Raw genomic sequence first — 17,229 nt, forward strand, 5'->3', positions numbered from 1 at the left:
TTAGAATTGCTTTATATCAGAAAGATAGATTTCAGAATTGAATTCAGATCAGATACTGATTGTTATTTTAGAATTCAGTACAGGATGATATTGAGTGTACAGAATGATACAGAATGAATTGAAAGATCAGTAGAAGAGTATTGACCAGGAGTTACATATGATTTAGTATTGCTCTTTGGCGTATTTCAGTATCTTCAAAGATGTTCTGATGATTTTATGCCCATTGTATCTATGAGATTTTAATATAATTGCAGCATTTGATTGACCGAATAGAATATCCGAAGATTGTATTGAATGTTCTGAGAACTGTAATGATTGTATACAGAAATTGTTCAGATAAGAATCCTGCTTGAAATCGATTGTATTCAGAGTATGCGTTATCTGAAGTTAGTATACAGATTGATTTCGATACCGTTGAGATTTCGATCAGGGACTGATAAGATACCGATATCAGAAAGACCAGAAAGTTCAGAAATGTCAGAATTGTCAGAGATATATTTTGTCTGATTTGACAGATTATTTTGTTCAACTATTGTTTTATATCTGCTTGAGTATTGATATTGTTCTAAATCAGTATTTGAGACATCTTATATTGTTTTGGGGAGCATATTTTATTTGCAGATGAGATATATCAGTTGATCAGAATGACATGAAGATATTTATCAGAAATCCTTGTTTTATGAGTTCATTGAACTCACTAGATCTGTATAGGTGTGGGGACCCGGACGCTAATCATGTTCTTAATCGTCGTTGGGACTAAATCAATTATAATAATCAGGGTCTAATTTTTTTTTTTAAAAATGCGGAAGGTAATGGAATTAAACTCCTATACATATCAGTATAAAAGTATAGATCTGATAACATATACAAACATACATACTCAGGTTCAACAACTACTATCAAGTGTTTAAACCCTAGCTCTAGTCCAAGTCCGGTATCACCACTCTAATCTCGATCTGTCTTCACCTCTGTGACCCTGTACCTGTCCCACCTGTTGCCATGCACACATACAAACAAGACAACAGCCGGATAACTCCGGTGAGATATAAATATCCCAGTATAAACAATGTATTAAATGCAATCATATAAAACATATATAAAAGCATAAACAAACATCAAAACATGTATCTAATCTGACTACATGAATTAATGACTCGTGATCTAATCTTATCTTATCTCAAATCTAGGGATCCCAATCTAATTTAGACTTTGGTATGTTGTATCGAGTGTGTCTGAGATAGACGTCGATCTACATCCGAAGCTCGTCGATACACCGTAAGTCTAGAGTCTTATCGGTTCTGAGAAAGACTCGGCGGTTCTGCCCTAGCTAGGCTGTCTGCACTAGACTCGGACTCTGACTCTGTTCTAAGTCAATACATTAGCATATCAATCTGATAATCTGCAAATATCAATGCAATAAAATAAAGTATGTGATTTAGGGAAACTCAAGTCAAACCTAACTCGAGTTATGCAATCCCGAATCAACATTTATTTATACATTTATCTTCTCGGTCAGACGAAGTCTCACCTTCAACTCTGTCCATACCCAATCTGGAAATGACAATATAAAACAGGCACAATATCAATATCAGTTCTGAACTCAAGACTGTCTCTGTAAATCTGAAACGATATATCGAGAATCATAATATCAATATTCCATTCTCAGTTCAACTCTGAATCTGATTAATCTGGATTTAATTCAAATCAACGATTTAACAGAACAATCTGAATATTCTCGTCAATACAACCTCACCAGATATTAATTACAAATCATAACCCATATCTGATATAATCCATAATCAATTCATAATCCAAATCTGTCCCATTTTCAATCGGTATAATCAGAAAATCATAACAATTTAATAATCAGTCTGTTCTTCGATCTGACTTCGATTCTGCCATGTCTAGTATTCCTAGAACACATAATAATGATCAAATCACAATTTCTCCAACATCATATTTTCGAATCAAGATAAAATTTAATAAAACTTATGTCCTTGTGTAGCTCTTGACGAGGGGATCTCAAAACTATGCTCGAATTAAAAATCGGATGGTCGGATCTTGCACAACCACTTTTTTTAATAAAGAAATAAGCTTGAGGGAATTTTCATGGAAGCTCTCGATTGTCTTTTGCCAAAATTGAAGGCAAATGAAACTTTTATATACCCAAATGTATGGTGAAGACAAGTGTCCACTCAATTTTGCATATTTGCACTTTAGTCCCTCAATTTCTCATTAATTGCACATCAGCCCCTATTAAATATTTTCAATTCAATTTCAATCCTAAATAAGTTCAAACATCTTGGAATATAATTCAACACTCCATAATTCTCTAATTCAATAATCTCGATTTAAAATAATATCATTTCTATAATCTCGGACCTTACAATTCTCCCTCTCTAAGATACGATTTCGTCCTCGAAATCACAGGTAATCAAGTCAGATATCAACACGAAACGTATACAAGAGGTAAATCAGAAAACTTATCTCAATGAATCAATTCTGAAATTTCAATCTCATATCAGATTTTGTCTTTCAGATAGCCTCATTGATCTACTGACAATCTTACTGTGTTTTCAACAACAGAATAATCTTCGTTCTGAAATATTTTTCTTTTATGGATCTCTGATTCCAATCTGGAATAAGAATTCAAGACGTATAATATCGTAATGCCCCCTTAAAATAATTTTAATAAAATCAGTCTCGCAATACTGGCTGTATAACATCCGTATATACTAATTCAAAGCTCATAATAAATCAATACCATCATCTGTTACCAAATCTGTTTATCCCATTTAAGGCTATATTAAATCTTCAGCTTCGAATACCAATCGTCACCATCCGACGTTGGCCTATTAAGTCTGTTTGGTCTGAACTATCTTCATTCTTTTCTGAATAAGCTACCTTTTATTGGTCATATTTCTGACCGTATCTGATCTTATCTCAGGTATCTCCGAGATATTATTCTTGTACCATAATTCGTAAAATGACAATATGTCATATCAGCTAGTGCTAGCATCCAGCATTACAGCTCCACCAATATCTTCCAATATCTGGATAGTACGCCCGGGCTATCTTTCAGTCTGGATAATATCTGAGAAAACTTATGGTATATTCTGCCAAAAGTATAAACTCAAGCAACATCACAATCTAATCTACTTTATTTCGGCATTCTAGTTATTCTGACCGCTTCTCTGACATCGATCTGTGTCATTTGGTCATGTTTGTACGTTATCTGGTACAAACGAATAGATATCGATTGAACAATCTGTCAATCACAATCATATCATATCATAATCTGGAAAGTATTATAGTGATCTCATTACGAAATTCATCGAAATATACTCTCCATGTCTAATCAGAAATATACAAATTGTGTAATAAATCTTCTGATTTCTATTTTTCTATCTTCATCTATTGGCGATTCAGACATTTCAGTACAAATTCTGCTAACATTTCAGCACAAATTCTGCCACGACTGATTTAATCTGTCTATATCAAAACTGTCTGTTCGAATTATCATACACTTTCTGTTACCGGAACGAGTACTGAATCCATTTCTGTGCGCTTCTGACCATATCTGTCATTTCTAATTCGAACTATTTGGCACGAACAAATCAGTTAATAATATAAATTAAAAGAAAATACCTACCTGATATTCGGTTCTGATTATCGATATCAATTCTGTTGTACAACTCTGAAACATTTGACATTACAAGATAATTATTCTCATCCAGTAAAAATCACATATCTGTTACTCTGATCGATGCTCTGCTCTGATTATCAAATTAAGTTCTGCACATTCGGGTTAAATCTCTGAACTGCTGTAATTCTCGAATTCAGCTTTGATTCGGTTTTAAATAATCTGTATCAAATACGAATTCAGAATAACAGTACTATCAAATCAGATTCGCAATATCAATAGTCTATAATGATCTAGTGAGTTCAGTAAACTCATAAAATTGCAATTTCTGGCAATACTGTCAATTCTGACTAATCAATCATATCTTCATGTCGCTCAGATCGACTGCTATATATCATCCGCAATTATAATATGCTCCCAAACAATATAAGTTGTCTCAAATACTGTTTTAGAACAATAACAATACTCGAGCAGATACAAAACAACAATCGTATAAGATAATCTGCCAACTCAGAGCAAAAATAAATTCCTGACATTTCTGAAATTTCTGATATTTCTGATCTTTCTGATATCGGTATCATTCTCAGCCACTGATCACAGTCTCAACTGTGTCAAATTCAATCGGTATACTAACTTCAGATATCGCATATTCTGAATACAATCTGTTTCAAGCAGTATTCTTATCTGAACACTTTCTGTATACAATAATCACAGTTCTCAGAGTATTCAATACAATCTTCAGATATTCGATTCAATCAATCAGATGCTGCAAATATATCAAAATATCATAGATACAACGAGCATGAAATCATCAGAATATCTCTGAACATACTGAAATACGCCATAGAGTAACACTAAATCAGATGTAACTCATGGTCGGTACTCTTCTACTGATCTTTCAATTCTTTCAATTCATTCTGTATCATTCTGTACATTCAATATCATTCCGTACTGAATTCTAAAACAACAATCAGTACCTGATCTCAATTCAATTCTGAAATCTATCTTTCTGATATAAAGTAATTCTAAAATCTTATCTAGGCAAACATCAGCCAACACATCATTGGCAAATCTGCCAATGCTAGGCTCGATTTCAGTACATCTACTGAATACATAAGGATACCATCTGTTCCTTTCTGTAACAATCTGGTCCTAGACAATCTAAATATCACAGGAATTCTAAATCTAGAATACTTGCTGTGAAATCTCTAGTCATCAACCATATCTGGTCTGAATCTTATACTCTCCTGAAAGGAATCTATCATAGTTCTGTACTTGTTCAGCATATTAACATCAATAATGCGGTCAAATCAGAACACAAGTACCTCGTAATCTAACTCGATCTTATTTTCATCTTACTGTAGTATACAAGATGTCACAGAAATCCCTGATCTCAATCTTTCTTTCCCCAAAAGGTACAAAGATTAATACTGTGGGGACCCGGACGCTAATCAAGTTCTTAATCATAATTGGGACTAATTAATCAATTAAAAACAGGGTCTAAATTTGTTTTTAAAATGCGGAACGTAGTGAAATCAAACTCATATACATATCCGTATAAAATACAATACGAGTCCTGTACTGCATGCATTCAAAATAAACTAAGGTTTAACAACTAATGTCAAGTGTTCAACCCTATCTCTAATCCAAGTCCGGAGCCTCCACTCTAATCACGATCTCTCCTCATCTCCTGGACCCTGATCCTGTCCCACCTGTTGTCAAGTACACATACAGACAAGACAACAGCCGGATATACCGGTGAGAATATAATCCCAGTATAAATCAATGAAACATGCAATCATATAAAACAATATAAAGCATGTAATCAGGTAACAGATATATGTATCAAAATCTGAAACATAATCAATATCAATCTGTCGACATAACTCATAATTCAGACTAGACTCAATCCTAGTCTAGGGATCCCGGTTTCCAGATGTGGTATTCCTATATCGAATTCCGTAATAGAAGGAACTGTATTCCTATTACTCGATATAACCAATATCCTGGTATTCCTATATCGAATTCCGTAATAGACGAATTCCCATTTCCTATTACTCGATATAACCAAACATCCGGTGTCCTGACCTATCCGTCATGGACTGCAGTTCTATCTTTAATAACCTATCTTGCGACATCGTGCAATGTGCCGTGGCGATACCACCACTATCCGACACTTCTGTCACAAGATAAATCGTCTACTACCTGTCATCTAAAATCAAGAGAACAAGTATATCATCAATTCAATGCAAATATCAATGCAATAAAGTAAAGTATGTGATTTAGGGAAACCCAAGTCCAAACCGACTCAAGTCCATCTCCCAATACCACATTGACTTATACCTTTCTTTCGTCGGTTTCTGGCTCGGTCGATGTCCTGAACTCACAGCCTGTCTGGCAATGACAATATCAATAATCTCATATCAATATACCGTCCAAATCAATAACAATCTGATCAATCTGGACTTAATTCAAAATAAACGGTATAACGGTACAATTTCAGTATTCCCGTCAATACGACATTACTAGATAACATTTACAATCCATAACCCATATCCAGTACAATCCATAATCTAATTCCAATTCAAATCTGTCTGGTATAGATCAATATACCCTAAGAAATTCATAACAATTCCATAATCAGTCCGTTTCTTAGTCTGACTTCGATTCTATAATGTCTCATATGTCAAGAACATCATATATGAATTCCATTCAATTCTGACAATATCATAATTCTAAAACATGTAAAAACGTAGTAAAACTTACGTCCAGTTGTAGCCTACGTTGCCAGGAACTCAATACCGAAGTCGGATTCAAATTCGGACGGACGGATTGAAAGATAAAGGCGTAAGGATTTTTCACAAATCTCCCTCGACCCTTTCTCAATTTATGTTCTGATTTTCGAAGAACAGTGCTATATATATATATATGTAGACAACTCGCGCATGCATCACAGCAAGTGGCTCATTTTCCGCAAGACACGCAACACCGCGGGTGCGGTCGTTGCTGCACCGCGGGTACGGTCTTGCACCGCGGGTGCGGTCTCGTAAGCACCGTGGGTGCGGTCACCCTACGGTTTCGATGCGCAATATTTCCCGAAGCACAACCGCAGGTGCGGTGCTTCCTAGGCCGCGGTTGCGGTGTCCCCTCGGCCTCACCTTCACCATTTCCTTTCTAATTCTTTTCTCAATGTCCCGATTAATCCTTTTGTACTCCTATCAATTATAAATCAATAATTACAGATTACTGGGATTAAATTTCCGGGCATTACATTCCTCCCCCCCTAAGATACGATTTCGTCCTCGAAATCACGAGCAATTTATCATATCAGTAAGGAGTATATACAGAAATGTAATAGAACTTTACATCAGTGGAACAATGCTGGGAATTCCTGTCGCATATCTGATTCAGTCTCCCAAGTGGCTTCTTCAATGCCATGACGAGTCCATTGAACTTTCACAAGAGGAATCGTCTTTGTTCTGAGCTGTTTTTCTTTACGATCAATAATCCTGATTGGTTTCTCGACATAACTCAATGTCTCATCCAGCTCAGTCTCGTCTGGCAGAATCACGTGAGAATTATCAGGAAGATATTTCCGCAGCATAGATACATGAAAGACATCATGTATCCCAGACAATGAAGGCGGTAATGCAATTTGATAGGCACGATCTCCTATCTTTTCAAGAATTTCATATGGACCAACATATCTTGGAGACAATTTCCCTTTCTTGCCAAATCTGACAACTCCTCTGAAAGGTGAAATCTTCAAGAATACTCGGTCTCCAGCCTCAAATACCAACGGTCGTCGTCTGAGGTTGGCATATTTGGCTTGTCGGTCTTGAGCTGCCTTCATTTTCTTCTGGATAAACTTTATTTTCTCTGTCATATCTCTGATCATATCCGGTCCAGTCTCAGGAACTTCAGAGATATCATCCCAATATAATGGGGATCTGCATTTCTTTCCGTACAATGCTTCAAAAGGTGCCATCTCAATACTCGTCTGATAGCTATTGTTGTACGAAAACTCACACAGTGGAAATGCATCTTGCCAGCTAGTGTTAAAATAAAGCACTACGGCTCTCAGCATATCCTCCAGTGTCTGGATGGTCCGCTCTGACTGTCCATCGGTCTGTGGATGATATGCGGTACTCAGATGTAACTTCGTACCTAGAGCCTGCTGTAAACTCTGCCAGAAGTGCGAAGTGAATCGAGGATCACGATCTGAAACAATCGACTTCGGCACTTCGTGCAATCTAATCACTTCTCGGATATAAACATCGGCCATCTGGTCATACCTGTAGGTCATTTTGTATGGAATAAAACAAGCAGATTTGGTCAATCGATCAATCACGACCCAAATCGCATCACAACCTCGGGAGGATCTCGGTAACTGCGTCACAAAATCCATGGAAATGTGATCCCATTTCCATTCAGGAATGGACAAACTCTGTAACAATCCTCCTGGTTTCTTCCTCTCAGCTTTCACCTGTTGGCAATTCAGACACTTGGAAACAAATTCAGTCACATCAGATTTCATCTGTTTCCACCAATACTGTGTCTTTAAATCATTATACATTTTCCTGCCACCAGGATGAATGCTAAAACGACTGTTGTGCGCTTCTGACAGTATTCGCCGTCTCAAATCTGAAACATTCGGCACAACAATACGATTATTCATATACAAGACATTGTCACGAACCTGATATTCCGATTGATGTCCAGTTCTGACCATCGCAATCGAATTCTGTACATTCTGATCAACTTTCTGAGCTGTTTTAATTTTCAAAAGCAGCTCTGGTTCAGCTCGAACAGCACACAATCTCAGAGGCTGACGATCTGTCTCAAATATTAATCCAGACAAACAGCAGTCTTCTATCAAATTCGAGACACCTATCGTCGATAAGGATAGTGCACATACCTTTCGACTTAGCGCATCTGCTGCTGCATTAGATTTCCCTGGATAATATTTGATTTCACAATCAAAGTCTTTCAGTAAATCCAGCCATCTCCGCTGTCTCATATTCAGCTCTGATTGCGAAAACAGATATTTCAAGCTCTTGTGATCAGAATATATTTCAAATTTCTCACCGTAGAGGTAATGTCGCCATATCTTCAATGCAAAGACTATGGCTGCCAATTCAAGATCATGAATTGGGTAACGGGTCTCATGTGGTTTCAATTGTCTCGAGGCATAGGCAATGACATGCCCTCGCTGCATCAGTATACATCCCAGTCCTCTATGAGATGCATCACAATAAACCACAAAATCACCAGTACCTGAAGGAATCGTCAACACAGGCGCACTGGTCAATCTCTTCTTTAACTCAAGAAAACTGGTCTCACATTCCTCAGACCAATTAAACGGAGCATTCTTCTGAGTCAACTGCGTAATCGGTTTGGCAATACTCGAAAAATCTTGGATAAATCGACGTTAATATCCTGCCAAACCCATAAAACTGCGAATCTCGGGTACAGATGTCGGTCTTGGCCAAGAAATCACTGCCTCAACCTTACTGGGATCAACTGATATACCGTCTCCGGATATAATATGACCCAGAAATATCACCTGTTTCAGCCAAAACTCGCATTTCGACAATTTAGCATACAGTTTCTCCGCCCTCAAAATTCTCAACACAGTCCTCAGATGATTAGCATGCTCAATCATATTCTTTGAATAAATCAATATATCGTCAATGAATATGATAACAAAATCATCCAAGTATTTCTGAAAGACGCGGTTCATCAATCCCATAAATACCGTCGGTGCATTCGTCAAACCAAAAGGCATGACAATAAACTCATAATGTCCATACCTCGTTCTGAATGCTGTCTTTGAGATATCAGAGTCCCTGACTCTCAGTTGATGGTATCCAGATCTCAGATCGATCTTGGAATACACGGATGAACCTTGCAACTAATCATACAAATCATCAATACGAGGCAAGGGGTATTTATTCTTTACCGTTGCCTTGTTCAGCTTCCTGTAGTCGATACAAAGTCTCATCGACCCGTCTTTCTTTCTTACGAACAGTACTGGAGCACCCCAAGGAGATACACTCGGTCTGATATACCCCTTGGCCAGTAAATCCTCCAACTGTTCTTTCAGTTCTTTCAATTCGATCGGTGCCATCCTGTATGGAGACCTAGAAATCGGAACTGTTCCTGGCATTAACTCAATGCTGAAGTCTATCTCTCGAATCGGAGGCAATCCAGGAATCTCATCTGGAAAGACATCGGCAAACTCACACACCACTGGCAAATCCGCCAATGATGGGCTCGTTTTCAGTAAGTCAACTGAATATACCAGGAATCCCTCCGCTCCCTTCTGCAATAATCGAGTCATATTCATTGCAGATATCAAAGGAATTCTGGCACGAGAACCCTTACCATAAAATTTCCACTCCTCAGCCATTTCAGGTCTGAATCGAACAATCTTGTGGAAACAATCGACTGTAGCCCTGTACTTGGTTAACATATCGATACCGATAATGCAATCAAAATCAGATAAACCAAGCACAATACAGTCTAGCTCAATCGTATGTCCATCGTACTGCAGTATACAAGGTTTCACAGATTTCACTGATATCAAACCTGTTCCTAACGGGGAAGAAACAGACACTACCGCAGACAATGACTCAACTGGTAATGCACGACTCAATGCAAACCTCTCAGAAATAAAAGTATACGATGCACCAGTATCAATCAATACATATGCAGGATAACCAGAAATAAAACAGTTACCTGCCACAACATCATCAGGTGCATCCTGTGCCTGCTCCTCGGTCAAAGCAAACAATCGGGCCTGCTGTCTAGGAGGCTGGCTCGCGGTCTGGCCCCCTCCTGGCCTCTGCTGTGACAGAGTAGACGGTACTGGCTGAAAAGTATGCACGGCAGACGGTCGTCTACCTACCTGAGCTACTGATCCCGATGACTCAGCTGCCTGTGATCCCTGGGCACTCCTCTGGGGACACACTCGAGCAAAGTGTCCTTGCTGTCCACAAACACGACAGCTGCCAACCACTCCTCGGCACTGATCTGTGGAATGCCTCCCTCCACAAGTACCACAGTATGGTCCTGTATAGCTCTGGCCCTGACTAATCTGTCTAGAGCCACTCGAACTGGACGAACTAGTACCAGATTTCTTGAATTTCTTCCCTCTAGCCTTCAAGAAATCCTTCTTCCCGGTGCTGCTGCTGCCACCTTCAAATCTAGGAGGTGGTTGTTGTCCCGGTGCTGGAAGCACAAACGAAGCTTCTCTCTGCCTTATCAGGCCTGCCTCGGCTCCTTTGGCTCTGTTCAGGGCATCAGTGAAATTGTTGGGCCTCCCAGTCATCACCAGAGTAAAAATATCAGGATTTAGGCCATTTATAAACTGATCAGCAACGGCCTCATCATGTTCAGCTACGTGGGGAGCAAACCGGAGCAATGTAGAAAACTTAGCCACATAGTCCTCCATGTTTAACTGGCCTTGTTTCAAGTTTGCAAATTCGGCTCCCTTGTCCTTCCTATAAGATACTGGAAAGAACCGTAGATAAAATTCAGATTTGAACACATTCCAGGTAATGGCCGTACCTCGCTGTTCCAATGCCCTTCAAGTCGTGATCCACCAGTGTTTAGCAACGTCATGCAACTGGTGTATTATCAGTTTCACCCTCTTTTCCTCAGTGTACTCCAAAGATTCAAACAGTGATTCAATGTCGTCCAACCAACTTTCACATTCCACGGAGTTCTCCGTTGCTTTCAAAGTCGGTGGATGAAATGACTGAAGCCTTTGCAGCAATTTCTCCATTGCTGTAGGTGTCACATCCATGGGAGGATTCGAGGTACTGCCTTGTTCTGGCATTCTTCTCGGAGGCATATCTGAAATCAAAAGGATTAGCAATCCCAACCCAAAGTTCTATTTCAGTCCTCCTCCGATCATCTTACTGCTGATCCAGAATCGGCTCTGATTCGTTCTCAATAATACATGTTTTCAAATCAAATCAGATAAACAGATAAACATGCATTATAAAGCAGTAAATCATGCTAGCAATCAAAAGCAAGGAAAGAAAATCTCATTCTACCCCGCTCACTAGCTCCTATCTCAATCTCAAGGATCTATCGCTCTGATACTGTAACGACCCATTACAGGCCCAGTGGACCGACCATTCGGCCCACTGCCCCAATCGACCCAAGGCTATCCCGATCTTGTGACTTGGCCCGTAGGCCCAGTGGGCTTGCCCACCCTGTGGTGTCACTCACGGGCTTTCCATAGGCGTCGTATGGGTTACTCATTGAACTTTTAAGCCCATGAACTTAAGTTTGTGCCTCCCCAGGATCGAACCCAAGATCACATGGTTATATAGATACTTGGCACAATCCTGGTACCAATTGAGTCTGTTCCTTTCTGTAACAATCTGGTCCTAGACAATCTAAATATCACAGGAATTCTAAATCTAGAATACTTGCTGTGAAATCTCTAGTCATCAACCATATCTGGTCAGAATCTTATACTCTCCTGAAAGGAATCTATCATAGTTCTGTACTTGTTCAGCATATTAACATCAATAATGCGGTCAAATCAGAACACAAGTACCTCATAATCTAACTCGATCTTATTTTCATCTTACTGTAGTATACAAGATGTCACAGAAATCCCTGATCTCAATGTTTCTTTCCCCAAAAGGTACAAAGATTAATACTGTGGGGACCCGGATGCTAATCAAGTTCTTAATCATAATTGGGACTAATTAATCAATTAAAAACAGGGTCTAATTTTTTTTTTAAAATGCGGAACTTAGTGAAATCAAACTCATATACATATCCGTATAAAATACAATACGAGTCCTGTACTGCATGCATTCAAAATAAACTAAGGTTTAACAACTAATGTCAAGTGTTCAACCCTATCTCTAATCCAAGTCCGGAGCCTCCACTCTAATCACGATCTCTCCTCATCTCCTGGACCCTGATCCTGTCCCACCCGTTGTCAAGTACACATACAGACAAGACAACAGCCGGATATACCGGTGAGAATATAATCCCAGTATAAATCAATGAAACATGCAATCATATAAAACAATATAAAGCATGTAATCAGGTAACAGATATATGTATCAAAATCTGAAACATAATCAATATCAATCTGTCGACATAACTCATAATTCAGACTAGACTCAATCCTAGTCTAGGGATCCCGATTTCCAGATGTGGTATTCCTATATCGAATTCCGTAATAGAAGGAACTGTATTCCTATTACTCGATATAACCAATATCCTGGTATTCCTATATCGAATTCCGTAATAGACGAATTCCCATTTCCTATTACTCGATATAACCAAACATCCGGTGTCCTGACCTATCCGTCATGGACTGCAGTTCTATCTTTAATAACCTATCTTGAGACATCGTGCAATGTGCCGTGGCGATACCACCACTATCCGGCACTTCTGTCACAAGATAAATCGTCTACTACCTGTCATCTAAAATCAAGAGAACAAGTATATCATCAATTCAATGCATATATCAATGCAATAAAGTAAAGTATGTGATTTAGGGAAACCCAAGTCCAAATCGACTCAAGTCCATCTCCCAATACCACATTGACTTATACCTTTCTTTCGTCGGTTTCTGGCTCGGTCGATGTCCTGAACTCACAGCCTGTCTGGCAATGACAATATCAATAATCTCATATCAATATACCGTCCAAATCAATAACAATCTGATCAATCTGGACTTAATTCAAAATCAACGGTATAACGGTACAATTTCAGTATTCCCGTCAATACGACATTACTAGATAACATTTACAATCCATAACCCATATCCAGTACAATCCATAATCCAATTCCAATTCAAATCTGTCTGGTATAGATCAATATACCCTAAGAAATTCATAACAATTCCATAATCAGTCCGTTTCTTAGTCTGACTTCGATTCTATAATGTCTCATATGTCAAGAACATCATATATGAATTCCATTCAATTCTGACAATATCATAATTCTAAAACATGTCAAAACGTAGTAAAACTTACGTCCAGTTGTAGCCTACGTTGCCAGGAACTCAATACCGAAGTCGGATTCAAATTCGGACGGACGGATTGAAAGATAAAGGCGTAAGAATTTTTCACAAATCTCCCTCGACCCTTTCTCAATTTATGTTCTGATTTTCGAAGAACAATGCTATATATTTATATATATAGACAACTCGCGCATGCATCATAGCAAGTGGCTCATTTTCCGCAAGACACGCAACACCGCGGGTGCGGTCGTTGCCGCACCGCGGGTGCGGTCTCGTAAGCACCGCGGGTGCGGTCACCCTACGGTTTCGATGCGCAATATTTCCCGAAGCACGACCGCGGGTGCGGTGCTTCCTAGGCCGCGGGTGCGGTGTCCCCTCGGCCTCACCTTCACCATTTCCTTTCTAATTCTTTTCTCAATGTCCCGATTAATCCTTTTGTACTCCTATCAGTTATAAATCAATAATTACAGATTACTGGGATTAAATTTCCGGGCATTACAAATACTACATCAATACAGACCCAACAGGTACCATATATATCAATGCAACTCAGTCAAAGATAATCTTAAGAAATGCATTAGTATATATCAATACCTATGCAACATAATCATAAAAGATCAGTACCTGTCATTGTATCATCAAGTGCCTCTTGGGTCTGTTCCTCGATCACTACCACCAGATGGTTCTGATCCCTGAAATCTTCGGGAATCTCTTTGGGGACAAACTCTAGCGAAGTGTCCCGACTGTTTACAGATATTGCATCTACCAAGTACTCCCTGGCAGTGTTCTGTGGGATGTCTTCCTCCACAATTTCTGCAATATACACCAGTATAACTCGGACTGGACACACTGGAGCCAGATGAACCACTCGGTTCATTTCCCAAATTCTTAAACTGTTTCTTCTGAATTTTCAGATGTTCTGTCTTTTCACCACTGCTACTACCAATCTCAACTCTGTAAGGCAGTTGCTGTGAACTCAGTGCTGGAAGATCATATGATACTTCCTTTCGTCCCATCAGGACTGCTTCTGCTCTTTTGGCTCGGTTCAAAGTATCAGCAAAATTAATTGGTTGTTTCACATTCACCAGCGTACGTATCTCTGGATTCAGTCCATGAATGAACTGACTAGATATAGCTTCATCACTTCTAGCCACATGAGGGACAAAACGTACCAAGGTAAAGAACTGAGCCAAATACTCGTCAATGCTCGACTGACCCTGTCTCAGGTTTGCAAATTCTGCACTTTTGTCTTGTCTATACGATACGGGGATAAATCTTTGGTAGAATTCAAACTTAAAAGTTTTCCACGTAATTCGTGAACTACGTTGTTTCAAAACTTCGTTGGTTATTCGCCACCAACTCCTTGCAATTTCTTGTAGCTGGTTTTCAGTCAGTGTAATTCTACAATCATCTGTGAAACCAAGAAATTCAAATAACATTTCTATGTCTTCAAGCCAATTCCCACAATCTACCGGCGTCTCAGTACCCTGTAGAATAGGCGGTTGAAATGACTGAAACATCTTCAACTGTATTTCCATCTGAGTCTCTGATATATCTATCTGTTCAGTCGAAGTACTACCCCTTTCTGGAATTTTCCGGGGAGGTATATCTGATTACCAAAACCATTAGTAACCCTAGTACTACAAATCTGTTCCAATCTTTCTTTGATCATCTTACTGCTGATCAAGAATCACATCTGATTCATACTCAATAATACATATTACCAATTCAAATCAGATAATTAGATAATATGTATTTTAAAGCAGTAAAGCATAATCTCATGCTAGCACACACAATGTAAGTCAACATTAAAATAAATATCATGCTAGCAATCCCATGCAAGGGAAGAAAACTCAATCTACCCTGCTCATTCTCTTCTATCTCAGTCTAAAGGATCTATCGCTCTGATACCACCTGTTGTGGGGACCCGGATGCTAATCATGTTCTTAATCGTCGTTGGGACTAAATCAATTATAATAATCAGGGTCTAATTTTTTTTTTTAAATGCGGAAGGTAATGGAATTAAACTCCTATACATATCAGTATAAAAGTATAGATCTGATAACATATACAAACATACATACTCAGGTTCAACAACTACTATCAAGTGTTTAAACCCTAGCTCTAGTCCAAGTCCGGTATCACCACTCTAATCTCGATTTGTCTTCACCTCTGTGACCCTGTACCTGTCCCACCTGTAGCCATGCACACATACAAACAAGACAACAGCCGGATAACTCCGGTGAGATATAAATATCCCACTATAAACAATGTATTAAATGCAATCATATAAAACATATATAAAAGCATAAACAAACATCAAAACATGTATCTAATCTGACTACATGAATTAATGACTCGTGATCTAATCTTATCTTATCTCAAATATAGGGATCCCAATCTAATTTAGACTTTGGTATGCTGTATCGAGTGTGTCTGAGATAGACGTCGATCTACATCCGAAGCTCGTCGATACACCGTAAGTCTAGAGTCTTATCGGTTCTGAGAAAGACTCGGCGGTTCTGCCCTAGCTAGGCTGTCTGCCCTAGACTCGGACTCTGACTCTGTTCTATGTCAATACATTAGCATATCAATCTGATAATCTGCAAATATCAATGCAATAAAATAAAGTATGTGATTTAGGGAAACTCAAGTCAAACCTAACTCGAGTTATGCAATCCCGAATCAACATTTATTTATACCTTTATCTTCTCGGTCAGACGAAGTCTCACCTTCAACTCTGTCCATACCCAATCTGGAAATGACAATATAAAACAGGCACAATATCAATATCAGTTCTGAACTCAAGACTGTCTCTGTAAATCTGAAACGATATATCGAGAATCATAATATCAATATTCCATTCTCAGTTCAACTCTGAATCTGATTAATCTGGATTTAATTCAAATCAACGATTTAACGGAACAATCTGAATATTCTCGTCAATACAACCTCACCAGATATTAATTAAAAATCATAACCCATATCTGATATAATCCATAATCAATTCATAATCCAAATCTGTCCCATTTTCAATCGGTATAATCAGAAAATCATAACAATTTCATAATCAGTCTGTTCTTCGATCTGACTTCGATTCTGCCATGTCTAGTATTCCCAGAACACATAATAATGATCAAATCACAATTTCTCCAACATCATATTTTCGAATCAAGATAAAATTTAATAAAACTTACGTCCTTGTGTAGCTCTTGACGAGGGGATCTCAAAACTATGCTCGAATTAAAAATCGGATGGCCGGATCTTGCACAACCACTTTTTTTAATAAAGAAATAAGCTTGAGGGAATTTTCATGGAAGCTCTCGATTGTCTTTTGCCAAAATTGAAGGGAAATGAAAGTTTTATATACCCAAATGTATGGTGAAGACAAGCGTCCACTCAATTTTGCATATTTGCACTTTAGTCCCTCATTTTCTCATTAATTGCACATCAGCCCCTATTAAATCTTTTCAATTCAATTTCAATCCTAAATAAGTTCAAACATCTTGGAATATAATTCAACACTCCATAATTCTCTAATTCAATAATCTCGATTTAAAATAATATCATTTCTATAATCTCG

General features: G+C 38.4%; 1 long non-coding RNA gene across 2 annotated transcripts; it reads right to left on the reverse strand.

Moving 5' to 3' along the window:
• Positions 1–879: 879 nt before the first annotated feature.
• On the reverse strand, positions 880–16,979 carry LOC140807135 (uncharacterized). 2 transcript variants are annotated; one of them, XR_012112630.1, is made up of 3 exons: positions 16,844–16,979; positions 16,349–16,401; positions 880–991 (listed from the first exon to the last, which is right to left on the reverse strand). It is a non-coding gene; the product is annotated as an uncharacterized lncRNA (long non-coding RNA). The 2 variants fall into 2 exon arrangements; XR_012112629.1 differs by lacking the exon at positions 880–991 and adding an exon at positions 15,764–15,841.
• Between the last annotated feature and the right edge of the window lie 250 nt (positions 16,980–17,229).

The sequence above is a fragment of the Primulina eburnea genome, chromosome 12 (assembly GCF_022965805.1).
Source record: "Primulina eburnea isolate SZY01 chromosome 12, ASM2296580v1, whole genome shotgun sequence".
Taxonomy (NCBI): domain Eukaryota; kingdom Viridiplantae; phylum Streptophyta; class Magnoliopsida; order Lamiales; family Gesneriaceae; genus Primulina; species Primulina eburnea.